The sequence below is a fragment of the Macaca mulatta genome, chromosome 12, assembly GCF_049350105.2.
Source record: "Macaca mulatta isolate MMU2019108-1 chromosome 12, T2T-MMU8v2.0, whole genome shotgun sequence".
Classification (NCBI taxonomy): Eukaryota; Metazoa; Chordata; class Mammalia; order Primates; family Cercopithecidae; genus Macaca; species Macaca mulatta.
The window spans coordinates 131,579,557-131,593,253 of record NC_133417.1 but is presented as its reverse complement, the minus strand read 5'-3'; the positions used below and the strand labels follow the sequence as shown (position 1 = coordinate 131,593,253).

The window sequence follows — 13,697 nt, the reverse complement described above, 5'->3', positions numbered from 1 at the left end:
ATAATGGCTTTACCAAGTTACATTTTCACCAACTGTGTACAAAGTTCCCTTTTCTCTGTACTCTCACCAACACTCATTATCTCTTTTTCTTTTATTAATAACCATCCTAACAGGTGTGAGGTGATATCTCATTGTGGTTTTGGTTTTCATTTCTCTGATGATTCATGATGATGAGCACCTCTTTGTATGCCTGTTGGCCATTTGTGTGTCTTCTTTGGAAAAATGTCTATTCGGGTTCTTTGCTCATTTAAAAAATTGGGTTGTTTTCTTGCTATTGAGTTCCTTGTATATTTTGGATCATAATCTTTTATCCAAAACCTTTTATATTTTGGATAATAACCATAAATGGTTTGCAAATATTTTTCTACCATTATGTAGGTTGCTTTTTAATTTGGGGGATTATTTCACTTTCTGTGCAGGTTACTTTCATTTTTTAACTACTCACAATGATGCTTAATACTTATATAATAGGTAAGAATGTTAAGAAGATGTTTTAAATGTACCAGATACAACACAAAGAATTTAGATTGGATACACCAATGACGTAAATGCTTTTATATTATTTACCAGCCTCTAGGCACTATGCTAAATCTTTTCACCTAATTCATTTACTCTTCATAATAACCTTATGAAGTAGTTACTACTTTTATTCTTATTTTATGTGATGAGGAAACCAAGAGAGGTTAAGTAATTTTCCTTTGGTCTCACAGCTGTTAAATGACAGAGCTGGAAGTTGAACTCCATTAGACTGGCTCTAAAACCTGCTTGGTTAAACATTGCAATATGGGATCTCCCTTTTTGGTTAGCTAAACAATTTTATAAGTGCACAAATCTGTGAACATGATACAAATACCAGTGGAGGCTCACAATCTCTCTGAAAGTCCTAATAATACAGCAGAAAAATTTGGGAAATTTTGATGAGCATTAGGTTTTCTGTAGCTTTAAACAATCTACTTATACTCTTCAGATTGAAGATAGATATATTAAAACTGTCTACAAAATAATAATACACGTAAGTGAGGAAATCATGAACTAAGAAAAAATAAGGTGAACTGAGAGCCAGTTAGCCACCATGCTGCACACCTGCTGGGCTGTGAGGCCAGAATCTGAGGCTAGCAAGGCATCCTGAGAATGGCCCCTTGATTCTTGTGCTCTAGGCATCTGGGAGACTGTTTTCAGAAGCGATGGATCATGGAATTGTCTGGGGTTGGGTTTCATAGCAGTAAATACAAAAAAGGAAACATGATGAATTTCACAACTCACGTCACCTATAGGATGAAAAGCAAAGCTAGGAACTTACGAGAAATACATCTATTGTTGGAACTGGAAATGAAAAAAAAAAAAAAACAACCAAAACATTCTCCAGTGGTTGCTCACAGAGAGAACTTTGTGTCCTATCATGAAAAATATTCCCAACAACATCTGAGTGGCAAAAAAAAAAAAAAAAAAAGGAATGTCATAGGACAAGGCTCATGACATGACAGCTAAAAGTAATCCAGTGAAAGTACTGACCTCATATGAGGTCTCCAGGCACAATATTCCCATGATCCAGGCTTATCCGTTCTTGCACCCATTACTCCTAGGTCCCATCTAGAAGCATAAGGAGCTTAAATTTTTTGACTCATTTGTTTATTTTATGTAGCATGCCCAAATGTAGTGAGTAATTAGGATGTGTGCGTGTGTGTGTGTGTGTGTGTGTGTGTGTGTGTTTGTGGTGGGGGAGGGAAAAGAAACCAGGACTTAATAATCAGTTCTAATGTATCTGCAGTTTATATAATGTGAGACACTTCTGCAGGATCTGCACTTCTGTTTTGCATAAACACAAAATTAGGTCTAGCGATATTAGGAAATATGTAATTATTAGGAGTGTAGTGGCAGTGAGAACCGTAGAAAGCTAGAAATAGTGGCAAACTAACGTTGGCCTGGATTGACCCTTGCTGTCTGGTAAGCTCAAAAGGAAGTAATTGAACACATTTTTTCAGTCATTTATTTATTTCATGATCAGTCATATTTGGTATCATGACAGATGGTGGCAGAGTTCTGCTGAAATAGAGTCAGCTTTGAATAAGACAATGTGTGAAAACTCAGTAGCTCCTACAATAAATTCATTAATATTCAACAATTGCATTTAGCTTGTGGTTGAATGTGTTAGTGTTTGGGGTTCAAGCCTCATTACAGATGTGAACACTTCTATAAAGCAGCACCAGGTTAAGCTGTGATAAAGGAATCTAAAGGCTACTGACACGATTGAGTAAGGGCCTAGAATAATATTCTTTAAGAAAAACTGCTTTCTCCCCCATTACAGTTGTATTTTAAATCGGAGTTTACCTTTTTCTGTGTAATCTAATTATTTTTATCATTTTATAATTAAAATGATAGACTAACAAATTTTAGTAGAATTATTATCCTAAAGTTACCAGTTTTCAGCTTCTATAAGTCTCCGTTCCCTAGTTTGATTTCCACTTTGGAAGGGCAATGTCATAGTTTTGGAAGGAGGAGACATATTTTACGTGATTATAGAGGATGAGTATTTTTATTCTTTCTTTTTTTGAGATGGAGTCTTATTCTGTTGCCCAGGCTGGAGTGCAGTAACACGATCTCGGCTCACTGCAACCTCCGCTTCCCAGGTTCAAGTGATTCTCCTGCCTCAGCCTCTGGCGTAGCTGGGATTACAGGCACCTGCTACCACGCCTGGCTTATTTTTTTTTATTTTTATTTTTTTGTATTCTTAGTAGAGACAGGGTTTCACCATGTTGGCCAGGCTAATCTCGAACTCCTGACCTCAGGTGACCCACCCACCTTGGCCTCCTAAAATGCTGGGATTGCAGGCGTGAACCACCGCGCCCGGCTCCCTGCATTCTTTAGAAATAATAAAATGTCAAAGAATTGCAGAATACATTGGATATGGTTTGGCTCTCATCTGGAATGAGATTTGGCTCCCTCCAAATCTCACCTGGAATTGTAATGCCCATGTGTCAGGGGTGGGGCCTGGTGGTAGGTGATTGGGTCAAGTGGCAAACTTCCCTCTTGCTGTTTTCGTGATAATGAGTGAGTTATCATGAGCTGTGTTTTTTTTTTTTAAAGTGTGTGGCACTTCCCAGTTTGCTCTCTCTTTCTCTAGTAAGAAGAGATCCACCATGGTAAGAAGTGCTGGCTTCCGCTTTGCCTTCTGCCGTGACTGTAAGTTTCCTGAAGGCTCCCAGTCGTGCTTCCTGTTATGCCTGCAGAACTGTGAGTCAATTAAACATTTTTACTTTATAAATTACCCAGTCTTGGGTAGTTGTTTATAGCAGTGTAGAAATGGACTAATAAAACATGTACGTTTAATGTCTCTCAAGTACAGGTTTTTTTTTTCTTTTTGTTATTCTTCATGTCACATTTGGTTGCTATAGGTAGAGTATGAATCACATAATGGATTTGTTCTCCTATCAAAATCATATACCTTTGGACTATGAGCCTTTGCAAGGGGGTGAAACATTTTATTGCAGTAACTATCAGCACAACAGAATTCTGAATTGCAGATCACTGTTTTGTTGGAAACATCTGACTCATTGATTGTGATTGATTTTGAATCTACTCTCAGAATCAACTGAAGTCCTAAATCCTCTACACATTCTTTCTTAACTCCTTTCCCTTCGATTAAATGCTTTAATCTTCCATTCTTACAGCATCTCTCAATTTCTACACTGTATTATAGTTACCAGTGCCTAGGTCTCACTGTTCCTGTTGGATTGTTTTCCTTTCAAAGGCAAGATAAATGTCGATTCAACTCTGACTTTCTCAAAGATCTAGCTAACTATCCCCTAAAAAGTTAGTGTTCAATGGATATTTGTTGAGTGAATATGTAAGCGTTGACCAATGTAGATAATGTAAGATAATGAATGAGAAAAAGGGATTCAGCTATTAATGGTGTATCTGTTGGAGAATTGGCTTAATATCATAAGTGGTGTATGGCGGAAGCTACTGAAACACACGATAGGTGACCCAGATGTCAGTTGTCCCTTTATCATCCTCTTGAAACTATCTATGTTCTCCCCCATTCTAGTAAGAGAGAAGCAAGCATTGGTTAGCGTAGAATCTACTGAAGATCTGCTAGGAAAAGCAGAGGAGTGAGTTGTCTCATAAAAACATTTAGAACTTAGAAAAGTTCATATAGTGGCCTTTTCTTTTCTTTTTCTTTTTTTTTGGTCCTGGGTTCTTTTTGTCTCTTTTCATCTTTCCTTCTGTAAAGCACTCAGATTTCCCTAAATGTAATCTCCTGCTCTCAAATATTTCTCAAATTTTACAAATCCCTCATCTTTATTATATGTAGAATTTGCCTCTCCTAACTTATTACAATGCTTGCAAAATGCCCTGTGGTTAGCACCCTCCAACCTCCTTAAAATGTATTGGGGAATTATATTCATTCAATAATTCAATGCCACCCTCATTTGTTTTTAATTTTTTCCATAAGTTATTGGGGGTACAGGTGGTATTTGGTTACATGAGTAAATTCTTTAATGGTGATTTGTGAGATCCTGATGCAACCTGATCAATATACACTGCACCATATATGTTGCCTTTTACCCCTCACCCCCCCTTCCAATCTTCACCCCCAAGTCCCCAAAGTCCACTGTATCATTCTTATGCCTTTGCGTTCTCATAGCATAGCTCCCACATGTCAGAACATATGATGTTTGGTTTTCCATTCCTGAGTTACAAAGTCACCTTTATTTAAATGATGAAATGTTGTTAATAATTAATGCATTAACAAACATTAATATTATCAGATAATATGGCTGTCCTAGATACGGCAGATGTAGAAGTTCTGTAGTATACACAGAATTATAGCCATTTCTTTGTTTGGGAAAGTTAAAAAAACTAAGCCCTAGAACAATATGAGCTATGGCACATCTCAGGCATCTTTCACTTTTATGGGCCTAACTGGAAATAATTAGGGAGTTCCTGAATCTGTATGGATCATCATTTTAGACTGCTCAAACACACCTCCATTGCTTGCTGATGGCCAATGGGAAAAGTTGCTCAAATGTTGCTCAAGGAGAATAGAGAATGTAGTGAACCCCTAAAGCTATTTTAAGTAGGATTTCGTGGGGCAAAATTGAGAAAATTTTATTGTTGTTTTCACTACTCCTGGGATTCTTCTCTTTTCATACTTTTGTCATAAAATACCCCTACCCTTCTACTTACTGTGAAATCAATTTAATGACTCTCAAGACAATTGAATTAGTGTTAACTTGTATAATACTTTGTTAATTTGATGACTATTCAGAACTAGTGATTTGAACACTATTCAGAATTAATGATTAAACAGACATTATAATTATTATTATTTTAATAAGCAGAGCTGATCTCTCCATTTCTCAGAAGCTTTGTCTTGGTGCAGATGTGCAGAGATTCTACTTTGGTTTCCAACAGACTCTTGTCTTCCCACAAGAAACTGTAGATGAGCCTCTTTTATGGCCAAGTCTGCCTTTCTCCTTCAGCTTTTCCTGCCTTAATTCTCTTCTTATACCTAGACAATTTTAGACCATCAAGATTTGAATTTCCTTAGCCTTATCCTGGAAGAAGGAAAAATATTCCAGTTGGCTTTGGTCAGGGAACTGACCATGTGGTTGTAATAGACATTGGTAGATGAAGTTCTTTGCACACTATCTGAATCAGCCAAAGTGATGAACCAAGAGTTTCCACTGTTGGAAAACTCTTTCTACGAGTCTAGTTACTGCAGGGATCCCCTTGGCTTTATTTTAGGAAATGATCCAATAAGTTGGTAGCCATAGAATAGTTAAAAGAGAGCAGGCTGACTAAGGGTAGATAATCAGAGGGCAGCCAAGCTTTTAGAAGTATCCTTGCAGCTGTAAGAGGTGCCTCTGCATAAGAGCCACACAGTTCTGAAAAATTACAACTGAATGATTTGCCTAATGCATGAAGTAAAATGGAAGAGCTGCCCCCAGTCCCCCAAAAAGAAACACACAGAAGCTATAGACCAGGGGTTACTTTTTGGAATTTTCTGTCCTTTCTGTGGAGTTTCTCCATGAGTTTTTTCATTTAGTACTATTACTGTTCCACTTTATAAACTTAGCTTGGAGGCAAACAAATTTCCATTATAGGGCCTAGAGTTAAATCCATTTTATCTTTTATGAGAACTTAACTGTTAAAGACATTCCAAGAAAACTAAAATAAGTGTTACAAACCCATTTCACAACACTGCTTTATGGATAACCAGAATGAATGTCATCTTCAAATATGAAGGACAGACCCTTCTCTATTTTAAGAAAGAAGTATTTGAAAGTAATTTATACTCAAATTATTTCAACATGAATGTCAGCTGCATTTAGTCTGCATTGCTGAAAAGGTGAATAAAGACAGCTGCTAAACCACTCTGGTTGTTTTTAGGAATATTTCTGTTATTAGGTCAATGGAAGTGAATCGAGACACCTTTGTTTCCTTTATTTTGTTTTATTTATTTTGAGACAGAGTTTGGCTCTTGTTCCCCAGGCTGTAGTGCAATGACGCGATCTCAGCTCACTGCAACCTCCGCCTCCCAGGTTCAAGCAATTCTCCTGCCTCAATCTCCCAAGTAGCTGGGATTACAGGTGTCCACCACCATGCTCAGCTAATTTTTGTATTTTTAGTAGAGACGGGGTTTCACCATGTTGGCCAGGCTGGTCTCAAACTCCTGATCTCAGGTAATCCACGTGCCTTGGCCTCCTAAAGTGCTGGGATTAAAGGCATGAACCACCATGCCTGGGCTATTTATTTATTTATTTATTTATTGAGACAGAGTCTCTGTTGCCCAGGTTGGAGTGCAGTGGTGCAATCTTGGCTCACTGCAACCTGTGTCTCCCGGGTTCAAGAGATTCTCACGTCTCAGCCTCCCAAGTAGCTGGGATTACAGGTCCATGCCACTACACCTGGCTTATTTTTGTATTTTTTGTAGAGATGGGGTTTTGCCGTGTTAGCCAGGCTGGTCTCAGAGCCAGAGAGAAGAGCATTACAGAGGACATGATGGCATGATGGATTAGTAAATGCTTGGGTCCAGTCTAATAGTCTCTGAAACACCTTCAGTGTTGGCAGGGAGTGGATGGTTTGGATGTGCTTGCAGCACAGGGTGACAGTGTCACCAAAATGTTCTCGAAACTGGAGTCCTTGTCGTCAGTGTCCATACAGAGGCCAATGCCTAAACCGTGTATGACGTCTGAGCCTCCAGCTCCCTTTTCTGAGGACAGATTGCAGCAGGCACAGGAGGGGAGGTTGGTTGGAAGAGCTGAGGCAGAGCTCAAGTTTCTTGTACTGCATTTGTCCTTAAAGCCACACTCCTCACAAGACATTCCTTAACTTCTTGTCTCCATGCGGGACCTTAGGTACACAGAATCAAACTGACTCAGTCAATCATCTTCCCTGATACCAACACAATGTCATATCTCTTCAAATAATAACTCCATGGCTACTGTGGTCTCCTTTTGTCTCTTTTTCCAGTTTCCACCTCTTTCTGTGCATTAGCACTTAATCTGAACATGTAACTATCTATCTCCCATCAAGGACTTAATATACATATATTCCGAAACATATAAAGTATTGCTTAGTGTATAATTTTAGAATTCACAAAAATACATTATTTGGTATGAACTATACATACTGCACCTTTTTCAAATCATTTACCCTTATATTTTTGACATTTATAATGACAAATGTACCTTGATTCTTCTCACCGCAGTATAGTATTCCATGGCACAGTTATATCACAATTTTATTATTCCTCCACTAACGGACATTTAGATTGTTTCCAAATTTTTGTTACTATAAGTTTTACAGCATGAACAATACTCTAACAAGCAACTGTGTACATGTTTCCTGTTAATTTGTGCTGTGTTTTCTCTGGAGTAAATGGCAAGAATTAGGATTTCTAAGTTTTGAGGCGTATGTATTTTCAAATTTGTTTTTCAGAATGGCTGTGTCATCCTTTTTTCCTACCTGGAGTACAGGACAGTACTCAAATAAAAATGCGTGCCAACAACAGTCATCTCTGATGACTGGTTATGATATTATGTTATGATGTGGTTATGATATTATCTAAGGGTGGATAGTTTGAGGTTCTTGACAAAGCCTTTCCATAGGATTAAGCTTGATCACTGGGGAAGCATTTCTAGGTGACCATGTGAAAGATAAGACAGAAATGACCATGGAATCAGCCACCACGTAGTGCTGTATTTGTCAGTGTGTTGGTGTTATTAGGAAGCTGATGGAATTTGACGCATCACATTATGCACTGACTTCACACCAACTCTTAGGCCCCAACTTATGGCCTAGCCACTCCTTTCAATCTGCTGGCAGCCAAGCAGGATACTCTGGGGTCGGCAACTTGCTAAAGTGAGCATCCACCTCTGCCAGCAGGCTTGAATTAAGCAGCTACGTAGAAAACAGCTGTGAAAGATTCATCAATCACAGGATGTCTATTATTGGAATTAAAACACCTTCTAACGGTGGCATAGATTTGCATTGATTGCTCTAGGCTGCGAGTAGCACCCTGCATTTCCTGCTTACTCTGCATGGCTTCTCTGCCTTTGGACTGAAAGCTCAGATGTACGGGCTGATTTCTTTTCTTTCTTGGAGCCTACTTCTGTAGTACAGAGACAATGGGGTGTTACATGGAATACAGATATTTCAGGTGATGTGATTGGTGTGCAGCCATTAAACTTGATATTATTGCAAACAATTCTTTGACAATTAAAAATGGGAACACATGATTTGACAATGACATTTTATGCTAATTCAGAGTGTCAGAGGCAAGCTGGGACCTGCTGTTTGGCACTGAAATATGGTATATGGAAACAAGCGAAGGCTATGTCTGAAATCAGGACTTTGGAAAATAGGGATGGTGGCTGTATTTACATAATTGTCTCTCATATCATTGCTCCGTCTCCTTGCATAGCTGAATGAGGGGTTGTAGTTTATATTGAGGACAGTTTTATTAGAAGGATTTTTCTCTTGTTTATGAGGTATGTTATGACAGTCTTTTGGGGTCTTCTCAAAGTGCCCTGAATTTCATGACGAATAATAATGATTGATAATTTGTTATTGATAATTATATCAACTGTTATTATAATTTATAATTTTTCTCTTGCTATTGTAATTGATAATTTTTCAGTTGCTATTGTAATTAATAATTTGTTGAACATGCATCTGACATAGCGTTAAATACTTTATATAAAATGTCAATGAATCCTTACAATGATTTAAATTCTGAATATGATTATGCCCGTTTTCAAAACACGATGTCTACATAAACAATTTAAATTGATTTATTTGCGCAAAGGTGGCCAGTATTAAAATGTTCCTGGAAGCGTGAATTTGTCAGGCCCATCCGAGGGGAGGTAAAAATGCCAGGAGCTAAAATTCACCTGGCATTACCAAAGACGAACTTCTCTCCAGCTTTACATAGTCTTTCCTCAGCTTCTGTGCAGCTTCCCTTTGTGTGGTCTACTTTTATGCTGTTACCTTAGGTCACTTGCATGTCACATTCAGACTTTCATTTTTCACGTGGTCAGTGCATATTTTAAACTATAATATGGCAGTGCCAAATACATGCTTCCTGTTCAATTTCAGGAGAATTGGAAGTTTTGTCTATATAGCAGCGTCTATTTGTGTAACTGAAAATATTTTCCTCATTTTTAAAATGAAAATAATAATTTAAAAAAATACAAGTTCAATTACTTAATAATAATGAAAGAAAATTTCCTAGTGTGGTCATTAAGACAAGAATGGGAGTCATTAGTCTGAATTGAGGGTTCAATGGATAAATGCATGGTTTACTGAAATTACATTTACATGTATTTCTGCATTTAAAAATATAATATGTAGGTTCTTGTTTTATTCAGAAAAAGCAGAGAACGCATGTTTTTTGCATCATAGTACTTTCCTCTCCTAGGAGCAGTTTCCCACTAAGAAGATCTCTCTTGCGCCCCAAAGCTTTGTCCTTTCTGGGAAAGTTGCTTTCAGCCCACTTGTTGCTTTACTGGAGCCTCAAGGCTAAACAATAGGACAAAACATACCATGCAGGAAGAAGCTCTAAGACTGGATGCAGGAAATACCAAACCAAGGAGTAGAGCAATGGACAGAGCATAACTGCCATCACATTAATAAAGGGACTTAAATGTTGATTTGATTTGTGAAATATGGCAAATCCCCAAACATTCTTTGATATAAGTTAGGGTGTAAATGCATAACACAAAACATAGTTTCTTGATTTTTTTTTTTTTTAATAGACAGGGTCTTACTCTGTCACCCAGGCTGGAGTACAATGGCATGATCTCAGCTTACTGCAGTCTCAACATCCCAGGCTCAGGTGATCCCCCTAGTAGCTAGGACCACAGAGGCATGCCACCAAGCCCAGCTAATTTGTGTGTGTGTGTGTGTGTGTGTGTGTGTGTGTGTGTGTGTATTTTGTAAAGACAGGGTTTTGCCATGTTGCTAAGGCTGATCTCAAACTCTTGAGCTCACGTGATCCTCCTGCCTTGGCGTCCCAACGTGCTGGGATTACAGGTGTGAGCCACCATGCCTGGTCGTTTTTTTGAATTATTTTTGATGCTTCTCTTTCTCTTACCTTATATCTAATTTTATACAAAAAAGTTTGAAATATAACTGCTTTTATCAAATATAATTGCTTCTTATCACCTCTACTGTTAAAGTGGTCCCAGTCACCATCACCTCTCATCTGAATGACCGAAACAGCCTATTTCATCCTTGCCTCTCACGGTCACATCAGCCAGAGTGAATCTTTCCAAAAGGAGTCAGGTTCTTTTCCTCTGCTTGAAAACTTCAAGTGGCCACTCTTCTTACTCAGTCAAAGGTGTTGAAATGGCTTGTGGGTCTATATATGCTGTAGGTCCTATATATGCTACCCCCCACTGCCCTCTGTCCTCTCTGACCTCTTTTCTCACTACCCTCCCCAGCTCCCCAACCCTGACCACTGCTAGGACACTGGTCTCTCTGTTCCCCCTTAAAAGAGTCAGTCACATACTGCCTTTACACAGGCTGTCCCTAGATGTCCACACGACTGGCTTCCTTACTGTTTTTACATTTCTGCTCAATATGAATGCTTAAATGAAGTCTACCCTGACCACTCTTTAAAAAATAACAATTTAAAAACAATTGTTTAAAATAACAATCACTAAAAAAATAACTACCCTGATTACTCTTTAAAATATAATAATTAAAAAAAAATTTTAAAAGAGTGGTCAGTGTAGTTATTTTTTAAAGTGGTCAGGATAAACTTAATTTAGGCAGTCATTCGCAGTGTCCTTAAAAATACAAACTAAATATCATTACAAACAAGATGTAAATAAAAATCTCCTTTAAAAATATGTCCCTGTCAAAAAGATAAGTAAATATCTTTTAAATAAGGTATTTCAGAAATGAATAGAAATTGAATATGCAAATAACTATGCATATTTGTTTGAGTTTGGGGCATAATAGAAATTAAAATCAGTTGGACTGTGTGTGGTATTTCCCCTAAATGTTTTTAAATAATTTTTGAATTTTTTGGTAAGTTGCCTGCTTTTTAATTTCTGGAACCAAAAGCCATACATGCTGTTTCTTAATAAAAAAATAATTTTTTAAGAATAATATTAGATTTACAGAAAAGTTGCAAAGATAGTACACAGAGTTCTCATAAGCTCTACACCAATTTCCCCTAATTTAACATCTTAAATTAATATGGTACGTTTATCACAACCAATGAGCAAATATTGTTATGTCATTATTAACCAAAAAGTCTATACTTTATACAGATTTGTCAATTTTTTCCAAGGCTCTTTTTTTCTGTTCTGGAATCTGCTACAAGACACCAAATTACATTTCATCTTCGTCTCCCTGGGCTCTTCTTGACTATGAATACGTCTCAGACTCTCCCGATTTTTGATGTCCTTGAGAATTTTGAGGCATCTACCGGTTGTTGTTTTGTAGAGTGTCTCCCCATTGGGATTTGTGTGATGATTTTTCTCAAAATCAGGCTGCGGTAATATGCTTAGAGAGTGAAAACCACAGAGGCAAAGTTCCATCTCATCACATCCTACCAAGGACACACCCTATCAACATGACTTATCATGGCTTATGTTGTCCTTGATCACCTGGCTGAGGTAGTGTGTGTCAGATTTCTCCACTGTAAAATTAGTCTTTATTTTATTGTTTTTACTTTCTAAGCTGTATTTTTTCAAAAACATGGCATTGTAATCAGCTCACACTGGTGGAGTGGGGAGTTATGCTTCTTCTCCTTGGGTACAGAGTATCTACCTAAGTTGTTTGAAGTTCCTCTGCATAGGAGATTGTCTCTTTTCTCCTATTTATTTATTTAGTCATGTATTTACATCAGTATGGACTCACTCCTATATATATTATACTTTGGGTTATAATCCAATACTGTGGTATTTATTTGTTGTTCAAATTGTTCCAGCTTCGGCCATTGGGAGTTCTTTCAGTTGTCTTCTGTATCCCTTTGAGATATGCAGCCATTGTGCATGAGTGCGTGTTGGCATGTTTAACACTTTCTTACTTTCTGGCACAACAAAATGTTCCAGGTTTATCATGTATATTCCTTGCCCCAGTCCTAGAGTCAGCCATTTCTCTGAGGACCTTTGGTTCTTTAATGGGCGATGAGATAGATCACCATCTAGGTTGTGAATATGCTTGTTGATACTGGGGTATCATTGATTTTAGGCCCACTCATCTTCAAAGCAAAAGCATGTACCAGCCACTCTTTTTGAACATTGTCCTTACAAACCAAGTCCTCACTCTATTTTAGTCACTATAGGGGAAATGTATCCCCTGATTAAATCCTATTGACTCTGTTTAATTATTTATACATGTATGCATGCATTTAAGAAAATATAAGTGAATCAACATTAGTTCACAAGTGAAAAAAAATAGCATCCATGGTGATTTCACTTCCCTGAGGGTGAAGCTTGCTGGAGAGGTCAGCAGCATCAATCTCAAGTGGAAAGCACAGGCCTGTCATTTGCAGTGCCCTTAGAAATAAAAACTTAATATCATTACAAACAAGATATAAACCAAAATCTCCTTTAAAAATCTGTCCCTGCCAAAAGGATAAGTAAATATCTTTTAAATAAGGTACTTAAGAAATAAATACAAATTGAATATGCCAATAACTATGTATATTTGTTTGAGGTTGGGGCATAATAGAAACTCAAATCTGTTGGGTTATAGTATTTCCCTTAAATTTTTTTTTAATAATTTTTGGATTTTTTTGATAAGTCACAGTTTTTAATTTCTGAAACCATAAGTAACACATGCTATTTCTTAATAGCTTTTTTTTTGCATTGCAACCTTAAAGAAATATCTGTTTCAATACCTATAGATGAATGACATTTTAAATGACTACATGTATCCCTGTGTATCATATAGTATCCTAACTAATTGATCAAATCACTATTAATGGACATTTATGCTGTGTTTCACAATGTACTCAACAATACCTCACTGGAGAACCTTGTCTATTATTTGCCTAAGTATTTTTTAAAGGGCGGATTCCTACAAATGAAATTTCTGTGACAGTGTAGATAGGTATAAGTTTTTATTCAGTTTCCTAAAGTGCTCTCCAGAAACAAACCAAATTGAGATGTGTATTAACCATTCATGAACGTGACCAATCCTTCACATGTGTGCTAATTCTGTTTTCTAATGCA

General features: G+C 37.3%; 1 long non-coding RNA gene across 1 annotated transcript in view; it reads left to right on the top strand.

Annotated features, from left to right (window-relative positions):
- The first annotated feature begins 3,051 nt into the window (after window positions 1-3,051).
- Window positions 3,052-13,697, top strand: part of LOC144333581 (uncharacterized) — a 526,217-nt gene continuing 515,571 nt past the window's right edge. The window contains exon 1 of the long non-coding RNA XR_013402339.1: window positions 3,052-3,231. This is a non-coding gene — a long non-coding RNA (uncharacterized LOC144333581). The remainder of the gene's footprint in view (window positions 3,232-13,697) is intronic.